The sequence below is a fragment of the Haliotis asinina genome, chromosome 2 (assembly GCF_037392515.1).
Source record: "Haliotis asinina isolate JCU_RB_2024 chromosome 2, JCU_Hal_asi_v2, whole genome shotgun sequence".
Lineage (NCBI taxonomy): Eukaryota > Metazoa > Mollusca > Gastropoda > Lepetellida > Haliotidae > Haliotis > Haliotis asinina.
This window is the reverse complement of record NC_090281.1, coordinates 92,644,927-92,660,061: the sequence shown is the minus strand read 5'-3', so window position 1 is coordinate 92,660,061 and position 15,135 is coordinate 92,644,927. Positions and strand designations below refer to the sequence as shown.

General features: G+C 38.1%; 1 pseudogene; it reads right to left on the bottom strand.

The window, feature by feature from the left end:
• The window catches only part of LOC137272113 (uncharacterized), a 37,388-nt pseudogene that overhangs the window by 11,305 nt on the left and 10,948 nt on the right, over positions 1-15,135 (bottom strand).

Here is a 15,135-nt window from a genome sequence, read left to right as displayed (position 1 = left end):
TCTAGCTTGAATTTGAAATCTTCTGTCCTTCCTAAATATTTACAAAACTGTTGACTCGACGTTAAGTCAAATGGCCTCGGGCCCAAACATATTATTAATAGTTTTCGTCACCCGATGAACAATTCATGTCTGAGTATCCCTGTTCACAGATACACGTGTAGCTGTTGATTCCATCCAGGCAGGTTCCATGAACACACGGCGCATGAAGACAGTCGTCTATGTCTGAAATACAGGATAGTGACAATATTACATCTGTCGAGCGACTGTTCAAGTCCCATACAAACAGCAAAGACAAGTGTACGCTGTGACATCTTCATACATTTCCGCAAGGTTATGAATGTCTTTTATGAATGCCATTCAAAGCAAACTCGTCAGTAATAAATTTAGAACTGTACTGTGATAAATGATACTTACTGGTTTCACAGAACTCCCCAGAAAAGCCTTCTGCACAGCTACAGGTGAACGTATCAATTTCATCCACACATGTGCCATTTACGCAGCTATTGTTCTCACAGTGGTCGTAAATGTCTGGGGAGAATAAAGAGTATTGAGTATTGAGCCTGGGTTATTTTCAACAGCTGATTACATACATATGGTTCTAAAACGTCTTTCTTGTTGATCTTCGTATTTGACTTATCAGTTAAAATGTGCCTTCTGTCAATGTCCAAGCCATTCCACACATGCAGTAAGATATTTGAATTTATTATTAATGTGAAAAATGTCTCAAAGCAGTTTTGAAAAAAAAGAAAATGGACAGGTGATCGTAACACATGTTAAGTCAGTTTTGCGATGGTTTTGAGTTTTTAACATGTATTGGGAGGAGTGGCCGTGGTGTATGTAGAACACGTTTGGGTACAATTGGCATCGAGTATGTTGAACATGTTTGGGGAGCGATGGCATGTGTATCTAGAACATGTTTGGGATGGTATGGCCGTGGTGTATGTAGAACATATTTGGGGCGGGATGGCCGTGGTCTATGTAGAGCATGTTTGGGGAAGGATGGCCGTGGTGTATGTACAACATATTCCAGGTTACCATTGCCCTCTTCATTATAATTTCTTTCATTTGATCAACAAATCAACAATGTTTGAAAGTAAGCTGTTCTTCCATGTCCTATCATCTTTGTCGTTATAAACCAAACAGTAAGACATGTAAAATTGCTAAAAGCAAATGAACCTTTTCGGACGGGACCTTTCCGCTACATATATCTTTCAAAACAAATGATACACAAACATGAATAACTAGTATACTTTCTAAGTTAAATCTTTTTTCAATGCTATTCCTTCAGGTGCAAGTTGGATTATTGTTGCTCAGACGTGGATATTTTGTTTAACAGATTGAAGTAAAATGCAGCAGAGAGAGGTTGGGTGGTCCTGACTTCTGAATTACCCGGTGAGTCAGAAGGAGTGTGCTCCATTTGTATAACATGAACACTAACCAGATCTACTTTGAGACATGAGGACGTCCCGGACCGAGGGTTCAGAGAACAGTGCACTTGGGATGTAAGCATGACATTTCAAAAAGCAAGTTCTGCATATTTATCAGGATTCTTCTGTACCTTGCCACTCATATTGCTGAAGAACGGCGAGACTTCTATGGAATGAACTTTTTGTTATTGATTTTGATCAACGTTTCGGTGTAGCTACTAATGCCGAAACGCTACTCATAAATAACAGTCATTACACCAACTTCTTGATGCCGCTCCAAGTTTCCTTTCTAAAGGGACATAAACCCCACTGGCTCAGATCAAGTTGTAATTGCCAAGAATTATATATGCGCCTATTCCAAAGACGTATAAAAGCGTCATTTTCCATGACGTCCAGGGTATGTCCAGAGTAGTATCACTGATGGATATCGGGGTCTAAGCCTGAGGCATGGCAAGGACGGTATCGAGTCATTCCATCATGTTTAAGATGCAGCTTGTGCCGAGGAAGGATATCCATTGTCAAGGCCGTTAAACAGTCTCGGTTAACTTATTGCTCATTCGACAATGTTAACATTTTTGAAAGCGTCACATTTTGGCAATTGCGAGTTGTAAGTGACTGGTCCTGACCAGTGAAAGGGAAGCACTTTGTTTCACTTTTAAGACCAGCCGACCTCATCCAGCTAAGAAGTCGGTTGGGCTGATACTGTGTTTCACTCACGATTTCTCAGGTGTTCTCCGAAAGACATAGAGAGTGGCCTTACCAGGTACCCCCACTGTCTTTGATGTTACTTTTGATTTTGTACTGCCATAGTAATGCCTTCTGTAATACTAAATACACTTGTACATTACATCACATTTATGGCAATGACCTTCCATAGCTTGATGCTGTTGCTGTAAACGTCGCTAGAAGTCCCGAAAAGTGATACTTTGGGCATTGGATCAACGAGCAACGTCATGTATCGAGCTACCGGTCTGAGTTGTAACTATATATCTCTCCATCTGTCATTTAAACTGAATTCTGTTATACAATGTCAGCAATAGTTTCTTTTTGTTGGTTGCTGGGTTAACTTATTGAATTAATATAAAATCGATTCCACTGGAGGCTGAAGAAGAATTGCGGCTAGTTAGTAAAGTTTGAGGAAAAATGGAAATATTATATACCTATCCACTCAACTTTAAGATGGTTTATATATTGATATTTACCAAACTCGCAGTGAGCTCCTCCCGATCCATTCACACAGTGACATATGTACGTGCTTCCCAAGTCGTCACATGTGCTGTCGTAGTAACAGGGGAAGTTGTTGCAGCCGGCAGACGCTGTTGTAAAGTTACTACACTTGAAATCACCACGTTGAACAAACCATTCACAACAAAGATTGTTTTTAATGGCATCTCTCAATTTTGAGTGAGTTGGTGAATGAGTAAGTTAATGTTTTTACCTCCATTTCAGCAATATTATGATTAATATGTATTATGATAAATATGGAAATTATCCGTTCTTTGGGAACTTAAATACTTACCACAAAAAGGAATTTATTTATAATTACATGTATCACTTACAGTCATTGCATAGGTATACAAAGTATCCTTCGTTGCAAACGCAGGGGTATGGTTGACCATCAGAGCAAGTCCCCGAAGAAGAGCAGCTGAGTTTCCCTGGTATGAAAAAATATATTGTAAATATACATGAAAAATCAATCTACAAAGTAAGTACATTATATACTGGAATTATTAGTCTAAAATTCTACACGTGTTTATTTTTCTGCATGAATTACTCATGTCAATATCATTATAAAACGATTTCTCATTCCAGCGCGAAAAAGAATCCTCTTAGTCTTTGAAAGCCATGGAGAAGGGTTTGTTTTTTCGGCTTTCTTTAACATCGGTGCCACAGGCAAAATACACTGTTGCGTCCCGATGAAGCCTAATTACTTTGCAAATCTTCATACAATAAGGAAGGAATGTTTTATGTCTGACTGGAACATAGATTTTTCTGCATACTTGCCAATATCATCTGTGAGGTTGTACCCGGCAGCGTGTGTGAAAATACCATAACTATCAAATTTCGGGCTTAGGTACATCATTGCTCCAAAGGGGACACTGTCAACGTGGAGAAGACGGTAAAATCCGGCAGTAAGCTCAGCTGTAGCCACCGAGAAGCAGCTTCCTTTGATTACTTCGAATTGTGGAAATATCTGTGGATGTAGACCAATAACCTTATCGGTTGGGACAATAACCGTTACGTAGACATTTTTCAGGTCATGCGACGGGTTGAAGACCGCTTTTGATATGTCATAGTCACTGGCAAACAAGCTAGTTGGTGGAACAATCGCCATTGATGCTAGTTTCAGTGTGAACTGAACAACTATGACTGGTTTGTCTGCTTCAATGTACATTGACCTTGTAGTAGAGTTAACATAAATGTCCTGAGATTCTCCTTCTCCAAGTGAGAATAGCATGCCATCGGGAGAGCGAACCGTTGTGGCGGCCTCGGATCCCACAACTCTGTATATTGCCCCTCCAGTCTTGCTCGGTGGCTCTGGCAGAACAAAACTTCTTCCAAACGATTTCAGTGGCAACAACATTTCTAAAAGGGGGTTAGAAAAGATGACAAAGCTCTTGTGATTGTGTCCACTAAGCACAGCCACAGGCTTGTCACTTGTAACCAACGTCCCAGTTATGTCTTCTTCGCAGTAGGCGCCCACAATCTGAAACCTGTTCAATGTAAATGTTCTCCTCTCTCCGTTGAAAAATGTACCGTTGCCACACCCACCAGCCATTAGTGGTCCTTCTATTTTTAAGCTCACGTTCACCTGTGTAGTGTCCTCTGTAGCAACGACGAGAAATACAGTTTGTGTTTGTCCAGTATATAGTAAACTAAAATATGAGACCCGACACGATTGTCGATGTGTGTAACTACCATATATTTAGTAGCTAAATCAACAGTGGGCAATGCAACGTATCCCTCTCCTCTGTGAACCATGGCATTGTAGCAGAAAAGTGTAATGTCAGTTTCAGAGGTTATGTAGAAAGTCATATCTGTTACTTCAAGATTTGCTGCGTAGAAGAACAGGGAATCCGAGCTGTATGTGTGTTCAACCATTGCCTGGACATGCACATCCTCTGAGACGTTGAAGCCTATGCTTTCAAAGTGCACAGTTGTATTGAGGTCAGACAGAATGATGAAGTGCAGTTCAGGAAACCAGCCTTGATGATACATCTCGGAAAACGCAGTCACAAATTCACGACCTTTAGGTAGTGCACAGAAACCTGAAAAAGAGAAATACTTCTAGCAGTATCTGCTTGCCTGTCACATTTTATTTACCCTTGAAGAGTAGAAGGAAACCGATCTTAATATGACGCCCTCGTACAAAATCAGTGTGTACGAAATCAACATTTTCCAAAATGGGAATTGACATTTTTTGAAAAATACTGAAACCTGAAATATAAAAATATAACATGATCCTAAATAAATGCCTGCAAGCTTCTAAACAACAATGGTTTCAGTATCAAATTCTTCACCATATATTACCAACAAATCCTTACTTTTGAAAATGGGATACGCAGACAGCAATTTATTGTAGTAGCCAATGCAAATCAGTTGATCATCTGTTTTGGCATTGAGTTCCATCTGTACACATTTTAAAAATGGGGCAACCTGAAAGCCGATTTATCCATTAAACTGAACAAGAAAGATATACTTCATGGCTCTCTGTCTGTCTGTCTGTCTGTCTGTCTGTCTGTCTGTCTATATGTATGTATGTATGTATATATGTATGTATGTATGCATGTACGTATGTACGTATGTATGTATGTATGTATGTATGAGTGTGTGTGTGTCTGTGTCTGTGTGTGTGTGCGTATATATGTCCGTACAATTTTGCTGTGTATTTTGTGTGGCAATATATATATATATATATATATATATATATATATATATATATATATATATATATATATATATATATATATATATATATATATATATATATATATATATATATATATATATATGTACATGTATATGTATGTATGTACGTATGTATGTATGTATGTGTGTGTGTGTGTGTGTGTGTGTAAGATATATATACATATATATAAGATATATATATATATACACACACACACACACACAGACACACACACAGTTGCACATGTGTATCAGTGTTTATAGAAACAGGAGACAAGATGACCAGACTTTAGTATATATATCTTGTCTCCTGTTTCTATAAACACTGATACACATGTGCAACTGTGTATGAAAGCAACAAAGTAAAGTAATAATAAGAAAAAGTAATTTGAAGACTTAGTTTAGACTTATATACTAGTGTTATTTCTTGATATTGTGATGTTCTAGTCGGTTGTACTGTCCGTCGATGACAGTTTTGTTTAAAATTTACCATAAATTACTGTGTAACACAATAAAATGTTCTCGTCCCAATACGGCTGAAATACTGCCGATGTGACGTTAAATTGTAAAGCACCCACTCATGTGGGGATTCAAACCCAGGTTTTCGGATTTCAATCGGGTGACAAGTGCACGCTTTAGCCACTACCTCATACATACGAATTACACAAGCCAAAGCGAGGTCGGAAACCACAGGAACATCTCGAGTTTCGTATGATTCGTATGTACTGAATCCTAATGTGGTATGTTGGTTACACCAGAAGCAGTAGTAGGTTACTTGTCTTAGACCAGGATTTTGTCACATTAGGTTTATGATATTATCATCCCCTGGTTGTGTAATTTAAAGGCCTATTTATTTACAGCGGTTTATTCTAACGTTAGAGGTTTAGTGTTACCGCGCTTGGCATGCGAATGACTTCGGCCATACTTTGTGGGAAGTGAAAAGGAGAATTAGGAAATAATAGGTAATCCGATTCCATCGGAAAATACAGGACAACAAAGGTGTACGTATACTCTACTTTTTATATATAAGGTGTTGCTATTTAACATCTTTGAAATAGGACATAGGACTTAAGGAACTTCATTGTAATGCAGACGTTTGTTTTGTTTACAGCTTTTTGCTAAAAACATAACCAATGTAATTTCAGTACTAGGACTGTATATAGTCGAGTCGAGTCTGGATCTGCCAATCCCGTGATCACCAACATTAACATTGATCTATACAACTGGGATTCGATGGCCCGCGCAACCACGTCAGCGAGTAAGACAACCCGGTCCCGTTAGTCTCATTTTACGGGTAGCATGGGTTGCGCTTCTATCTCAGATCTCCACGGATATCCCAAATTGAAACAGTCTATGCTGCTGTACCTGATGGCACACTTATATAGGCGGATCCAGATGACCTCAGGGACGCCCACCACCACCATTTCTTTCCTGAAAGTTTAGTACATGACCATTGAAAACGTTTGAAAATGAACTGTGCATCACAAGTGCATCCGTATCTGACTTATGTTTTCTGGAAATATGTGATTATGCAGACCATGTTTACTCAACCCCACTAACAATGCCTATTAGCAAGACCTTATGCCTCAGAGAGCAAACATACATGATATGATATACATCACTTTTGTAGAACCATATCAGTACAAAACTTGCAAAGAGAGCTTTTTAACATCCTGCTATATTTCTGATGTGAACAGTCTCTTCTCTCTGGCACCGATTGTGGCACAATATTGCAAAAGCTTCCACATACTGAACCAGGGCGTAAGAGATATTTCAACCATTCTGTGAAATGTGGATTCTTCAAACTTCAAGACGCATCAAACAAATAGGATCAGAATCCATTTTCTTACACCCAGAGCGCCTTCTATGCATCTGTAAAGGTCCCGACGCTGTTACCTAAGGGTTAACGAGGACATGTATGTGCATGAGCTTTTTACTGACAATATGCTTTAACGCTTTGGTATAACTGAAGCACTGTTTGACAGTATTGCTAGGAAACAAGGGCAGTGCAATATCAAAATACACATTGCGCTAAACATATGTACCTTATTCATCTCCTTAATGTGAATTATTCTATAAAACATTTAAACACGAACAAAGTCCCGATCAATAATTTACTCTAATGGATATGACTCTTTTGTTTTCACATTTGCTCACTGAACTATAAACGCCTCTGCTAAGTGTGGTAAAACTATGTTGATCTTGAAGGAAAACTTTCAGTGGATCAGATCGACTGTGAAATTTAAATAATGCCCGGGACATGAATCATTATAACACACATTCAAAAACGTACCGAACATAGGAGTGGCCAGCGGTCGTCATAAATAAGTCAATCGTACTTTGAAATCATTACTAAAACTACTCTAATCAATATTCAGTTTGCAGTGTCCATTATTTACTATTTAATCAAAAGCACACATAACCGTTTAACAGTTGTTCTCTGTGGATGGTTTAAATATTTTGTTTATGAAAACATGAATACTATTGACCACATCGACCAGGGTGGAGCCAGATTGGCATGATTGCTACTGTGTACAGCCCAGAAACAAACTGGTCAACAACAATTGAATCTGTGTACAGAATGGTGAGCCTTCTTGTTGCTGCACGCCTGCCCAGTAGTATTTACTAGCTTGACATCGATCCAAGAGTCTGTGTCGAAACATCGCATCATCTGGATAAAGAAGTTGTTAATCCATAAAGCTTGTCGTTGTGTATGTAACAGTCATGAAGTGTGTGAAGTGAGTGCATGAAGCGGACCATTACATCGTCCAAGCGAAACTCAAATTGGTTTAATAATACATCTCTAGCACTGAAACATCAGCGATGTCATTACCGTAATAGAAATCATATGGACTCGCCATCACGAGATTTATATATTTCATCAAAAACTATCTACGAAACTACAAACATAAGTTTGAAAACGAAAATATGAGTGAGCTCTCGGACTAAATTACTAATCCGCAATTATTTGGGCTGAAAGTAAAGCACATCTCATGTGCACGTAAAATTGAAAACATCATTACAGTAAGTTCATGGTACGACTACTTTAAGAATCTCTTTCATTGGGACTTCAGTGTGATTTCCTGTCACTCCGTAGAAAATAGTCACATATACATCACAAATACAGTTGCACTTGGAGAAACTGATTCATGCCCTATGTATGAGTACACTCTTAAATGCTTCATTGCTTACTGGGTAAGGCTCTTCACTATGTCATCATCCCGCTACACATATAAAGCTTACAAAATGTTAGGTAGTGTAAATTTAAACGCACGCCCTGATCGAATAAGTTTAATTTAGCTTCGCATCTAAAAACAGATCTCTTGGCTATGCATGGATATGGCTGGGAGCTGGAAATAAACACCATTTCTTAAATTTACTTATAAGGAGAATAATAATAATAATAAAAGATTTCTGTATACAGGAATGGCATGCAAAACTCTAAAACATGTACCTATTCCTTGCTCTGTGTGTGAACCATCTGTACGCTATATCAATGTTAAGAAAATAGGAATAGCTATGTCACACTTTCGTTCCGTTTATTATCATTTAAGTTGTTATGAGGGAATGTTTAAGAAGAAAACTACGATGTGCAAATACTGTAAACTGAATAACCTAGAAGATGAATGCCATGTCCTGGTAATTTGTGATTATAATAGAAACAGAAGCAAATACATACCCAGTTATTTTACGAAACAACCACCAAAACATATCTTTATCCAATTATAGTCAACTTTAAACAGGATATTTATTAAAAATATTGTTTTGTTTTATCTATCATGCTATCTGGAAGAGAAACCACTCTCCTGCCTAACCGTGTATATCCTTCTGAATATAGTTCTGAATAAAGATTGACGAGCGTTCGTCTGAATACTATTGAAAGACAACTGCTATTAAACCTATAAATTATTGAAAATCACGTTTTCTAATTCTGAAGCAATCTGTGTTATGTTTTCTATAAAACCGTAAAGAGACAGGGATTTTCGTTGAGTCCTGTATTTGAGGGTCACTGTGACACATGCTTATAATTTACAAGGGTACTTTTTATAAAAGTATTTGGACTTTCTCTGCTGTTCTCAAACCGGACATCCTCTCCGTGGGATAACAAGTATTCTGCTGCAGTTACAAGCTCTGAACTAACGTCCTCTTCTTGACGTCAGACTGGATTGACATGAGTTAAGTCTAAAAAACCCAGCTGTTTAGTCAATCTGCCTTCACTGCCACTTATTCAGTCTACGTCGCCAGTGTCACCCAGAGTTCATCTGGATGCCAAACAGAGAATCTGCCTGACAAACCATCTGAAACATCTTCTTCACAACCTTCATATGTCCATACACGAAAACGAAAAGAAAAGAAATTAAATGGAAAACAAAACCAACCATCCCTTCAGCGTCACAGGTTCCTTTAGAGAACTCCTTTGGGCCTCCAGATATGGAGAGTCCTCCTCACAGGACAGGCGGAAGAATAGTTCCTCGTCATACTCACGAGAGAGATCGCCAGTTGAACCACACCTGTCTACTTTAATTCAATGAAATTGTAGAAGACTGAAAAATACCTTTAATGAAATACACTTACTAGTTACAGATCTTCAATCGTCAGCATAATGTCTTGAAGGGACTTATGTAAAATACTGATAATTTTAAGACAACACACTGATTATTAGTCTTTCTCTGCCCCAGGAGATAGAGCGACAGGGGTGCTTCCATTTCGGAGCGGCAGGGTATAATACATAGACCTGTCCTTTTTTATACCAATGTCCAAACTACAGCTGTTGGACAGACTCTGCACAGTGCATTGACTCTGTGCAGCTTATATATCTCTCCTTCTTCTGACATTCGAGGATCGGATCTTCAAAAACTATGTGATAAACGTCTAAACCATGTATCGTCATGGGTGACCTCAACGGACTCAACTCGCTTTGCGGAAGTACCAACACTAATAATAAAAGTAAGTCCTTGAGCAATTCATTTCTGATAACAATTTATGTAATTTCAATGGTGATTCAACCACATATTTACATCCAGTTATTTTTCCATATTCTTTCATATTGATTCGCACTCACTCGCACTAATATAATGCATGTAGATGGTCGACATTGACCTATGCTGGAGTCACTTCCCCAGAATTCTCAGACATCAGCCTGGTGATGATCCATCTCTATCAAACATAACTTCATCAGATCTGACTGGTCATTTTATGGACTCTGTGTCTTGATCACTTCATACATGATGTTTGTGCGAACAGCGAGGATCTTTATACAGTTGTACTTGTACAACAGTGCTGAGCTAACCAACCATAGTCCTCGGCAATTCCACACAAACCTAGGTTTAATAATGAATGTAAACAGGCCAGGTATGGTTGGAAGAAAGCCGAACAGTATTTTCACAAACATCATACAGTGCATTATTTAGACAAAGTGAACAATTTCGGTGCCAAGGCACGACGCGCATTTTGAACAAGCGGCAGTCTTGGAGAAGCCTTGATTCCACAATAAAAGCCAGAACACCTTCTTCAAAGGTGTGGACCATTTGAAGATTGGAGATAATTTATTAACTAACAAAACCGACATTGCCAATAAACTTGGTGAAACGCTCTCGCCAAGCATTCGTCTTCATCCAATTATATCCCTGAGTTTAGGAAATATCAGTAACAGCTGCAGAAGGACAAAATGAATTTTGATGGAATCTGATAATATAATAATATAATATTGTTTTCATCAAATGAAACAGGAACAGGGTCTGATAATATTCACTATCAACTCTTGAAGCATTTACGTGAATCATATCTCGAAACACTTTCTAATGTTTTTGTAAAGATACGACCTTCTGGGAATTTCCCACTTCCGTGGCATAAAGCCGCTGTAGCCCCAAGTCTAAAGTCAGGCCGGGATCATATTGATCCATCTAATTACAGACCAATATCTTCAACGAGCTGTAAGGAAAGATAACAATATATTGATGAAAAACGTCTTTAGTGACGTGAGAGTGAAGTTTATGTGTAGGTTCTAACACCGTTATTAAGCAAGTGATAAACATCTGGAACGAATGGTAAATAATAGATTAAGTTGGTATCTTGAAACCAGTAAATCTATGACAAATATTCAATGTGGTTTCAGGGAAACCAAAGTATCGTTTCTTATGATCCTTTACTGTCACCATAAGGCCGTAATTAGATCTGAAATACGCGATCTGTTGCAAAAGAAATGGGACACACAAGAGTGAGTGAGTGAGTTAACATTTAACGTCACATCGGCAGTATCGCAGCCATATCGTAACGAGAGCATTCTTAAAAAAGGAATCTATGTATATGATAAAACCTGTCGACGAAGGACAGTAAAACAACTAGAATATCACAATAAGAAATAAAACTAGCGTGAAAAGTTAAAACTAATATTCCTATTCAGACAATACAATATAAAAACAGGCTATATAGATCACCAACAACTGAAGGTAGATCACCATACTAGGGGCCATGGGGACTTACAGTACTTCTGCTACCTGCATGGTCCCTAGCTGGATTTACATCATCCCCTCAGCTGCTGGTGATTGTATGCAAGATTAGCCACAAATTAAAATGACACATATTCTACGGCTAAGACAAAATGGAAGATCAAATTTGACTTCAAATATTTTGGGTCTTACGTACCCTCTCAGGAGGACAATAATTTTACAGTGCTTTAACCCCCCTCGAGGATACAGCCACTAACACTCTAAGTTACTAATTCAAACTCCCAAGCATAAAATATTTATCTATTTACAATTCATTTAGCAAATCTAATTCTTTTAAAAATGCAATAATTAAATGAAAGCTAACAGAATTAAAAAGATCCTTCAAAGTTCGTGAATTAAAATATTTATCCCTTGTGATGGAATATTCAACACAGTCAAGCAGGACATGCTTGACTGTGATTCTTTCATCACAAGGGATACAAAACAGAGGATCTTCACCTTTTAATAGATACTCGTGAGTATACCTCGTATGGCCAATGCGACATCGTCGCATAATGACCTCCTCAAATCTGGACTGACAACCCAAGGAAGTATAACCGATATAAGGCTTTGTTTCATGTAATTTATTTATACCTACTTGGGTGTCCCACTTCTTCTGCATCAGATCACGGATATAAGATCTTATTGTAGCTTTATAATCTGAGTATGGAATAAGAAGTGGTGTCACAGATTTGTTGAGTGCTGCCTTAGCAGCAAGATCGGCCATTGCGTTACCGGAAATGCCAACGTGGCTGGGTAACCAACAGAAGACGATGTCGTATTGGCCAGTAGCAAGATCATTATATAATTCAATAATTTCAATTAAAAGTGGATGTTTACAAGAAAGATTTTTAATAGCCTGAAGGCAAGAAAGAGAGTCGGAATAGATTATATATTGTTTATGTTTATGGCGTCTTTGAATATATTTAAGAGCTGTTAATATGGCGTCAGCCTCAGCGGTAAAAATAGAACTGTTGTCTGGTAATCTAGAAGATATTGTTCTGGATCCAATGACAGTGGCACAAGCTACTGCGCCACCGTCCTTGGACCCATCTGTAAATAAGGATTTATAACTGCTATATTTATGTTTCAATTCATTATATTCTTGTTTATACTGTAATTCATTAGTTTCTGATTTTTTAAATGTGGTCAGTGTTAGGTCCACTTGGGGCCTAACCAACTGCCAAGGAGGAGAAGAAAGAAGACGGGAAGGAGCTATATTTTCCAGCTCAATGCCGGCAGCAGCAAGAAATGGTTTAATTCTTAAACCAAGAGGCGGTACAAGCAAAGATTTCATATTGTATAAGTCCTCACACAGAGGACTGAAAACACAGTTATATGCAGGGTTTGACTCACTGGAATATAATTTTGTTACATACTGTAAAGCTAATTTGATACGTCGCTGCTCAAGAGATGGCTCATCGGCCTCAACGTACAGGCTGTCAACAGGTGAAGTCCCAAAGGAGCCAAGACAAAGTCTGAGACCTTGATGGTGAACAGAATCTAAAAGTTTCAGGTTGCTTTTACAGGCTCCACCATATACAATGGAGCCACAATCAAGTTTTGACCGGATCAGTGATCGATAAAGTTGCAGGAGGGTAGCTTGGTCCCCTCCCCATTTAGAATTTGAAACGACTTTCAACAAGTCAAGTGCCTTCAGGCATTTAGTTTTGAGGGATTTGATATGTGGTAGAAACGTTAAATGTGAGTCAAAAATTAATCCCAAGAACTTGGCCTCCTTTACAACTTTGATGGGAGTGCCATCTAGAGATAGTTCAGGGTCCTTATGTGGCTTATATGTTCTGCAAAAATGTATACAATTAGTTTTGGACTTCGAAAATTTGAAGCCGTTTTCAAGACACCATTTATTTATTTGTTTAAACACAACTGCAGTTGCCGTTCAATAGTATGCATATTTTTACCTCGGCAAGAAATATTAAAATCATCCACGAAAAGCGATCCATCTATTGAATCGTTTAAAACTTTTGATAAACTGTTGATCTTGATGCTAAAAAGAGTAACAGATAAAATACTGCCTTGTGGAACACCCTGATCCTGATTGTAATGATCAGACAGGGTAGAACCCACACGGACCTGGAATTGTCTGTCATTTAAAAAGTTGGCAATAAATTGAGGCAAACGACCTCGCAAACCAAAGTCATGTAAATCCCTCAAAATACCATGTTTCCAGGTTGTGTCATATGCTTTTTCAAGATCAAAAAAGATAGACACAGCATGTTGTTTATTAATTAGTGCGTTTTTAACAAATCATTCCAGTCGCACTAAGTGATCGACAGTACTTCTGTTTTTACGGAACCCACACTGTATATCTGTGATAAGATTATTTGTTTCCAAGTACCAAACAAGTCGATTATTTATCATGCGTTCCATGGTCTTGCAAACACAGCTAGTTAGTGAAATAGGTCGATAATTGGACGGATCCGTATGATCACGTCCAGGTTTAGGTATTGGTACTACTATGGCGTCACGCCATGACGGAGGAAAGTTACCCGATGTCCAAATAGCGTCAAAAATATTGAGAAGAGTTTCTAGGCAGGATTCCGGTAAGTGCTTCAGGAGTTGATAATGTATGTTATCAGCTCCTGTAGCAGTGTCATGAGCTTGATCAAGAGCAGTATGGAGTTCATAAATAGAAAACGTTTCATTATAATCTTCACCATTATCAGAATTGAAATTAATAGTTTTCTTTTCTTCTTGTTTTTGATATTGCTGGAATTTTGGTACATAATTTGAAGAGGAAAAGTGTTTAGCAAGGGTTTCACCTAGGTTATCAGCAATATCTGATTTATCAGTAAGCAATTGATCTCCATGTTTAAGATGATGGACAGTAGATTTAGTACCTTTACCTTTGATTTTCTGGACCATGATCCATACCTTGGACATAGGTGTCCGAGAATTTATTTTGAACACATAATTTTGCCAAGATTGGCTTTTGTTTTGTTTAAAAGTACGCCGTGCTTTAGCATTTAAAATTTTATATTTATTTAAATTATGCACCATAGGATGCCGACGGAAATAATGTTCAGCTTTCTTCCTTGCCTTCCTAGCTTGTTTGCACTCATCGTTGAACCATGGTTTTCTTATGTGTGGAACTACAGAGGAATTTGGTATACATTCATCAGCTATGGAATTCAATTCATCAGAAAAAGATTTAATAGCATCGGGAACGTCAATAAAACTTTCAGGTTTAAGTTTTTCAGCACACAGTGTTTCATATAAAGCCCAGTTAGCCTTTTTAAAATTTCGTCTTGATGATGGAGGAACATCGGATGGAGTTACAGCTTTTAACA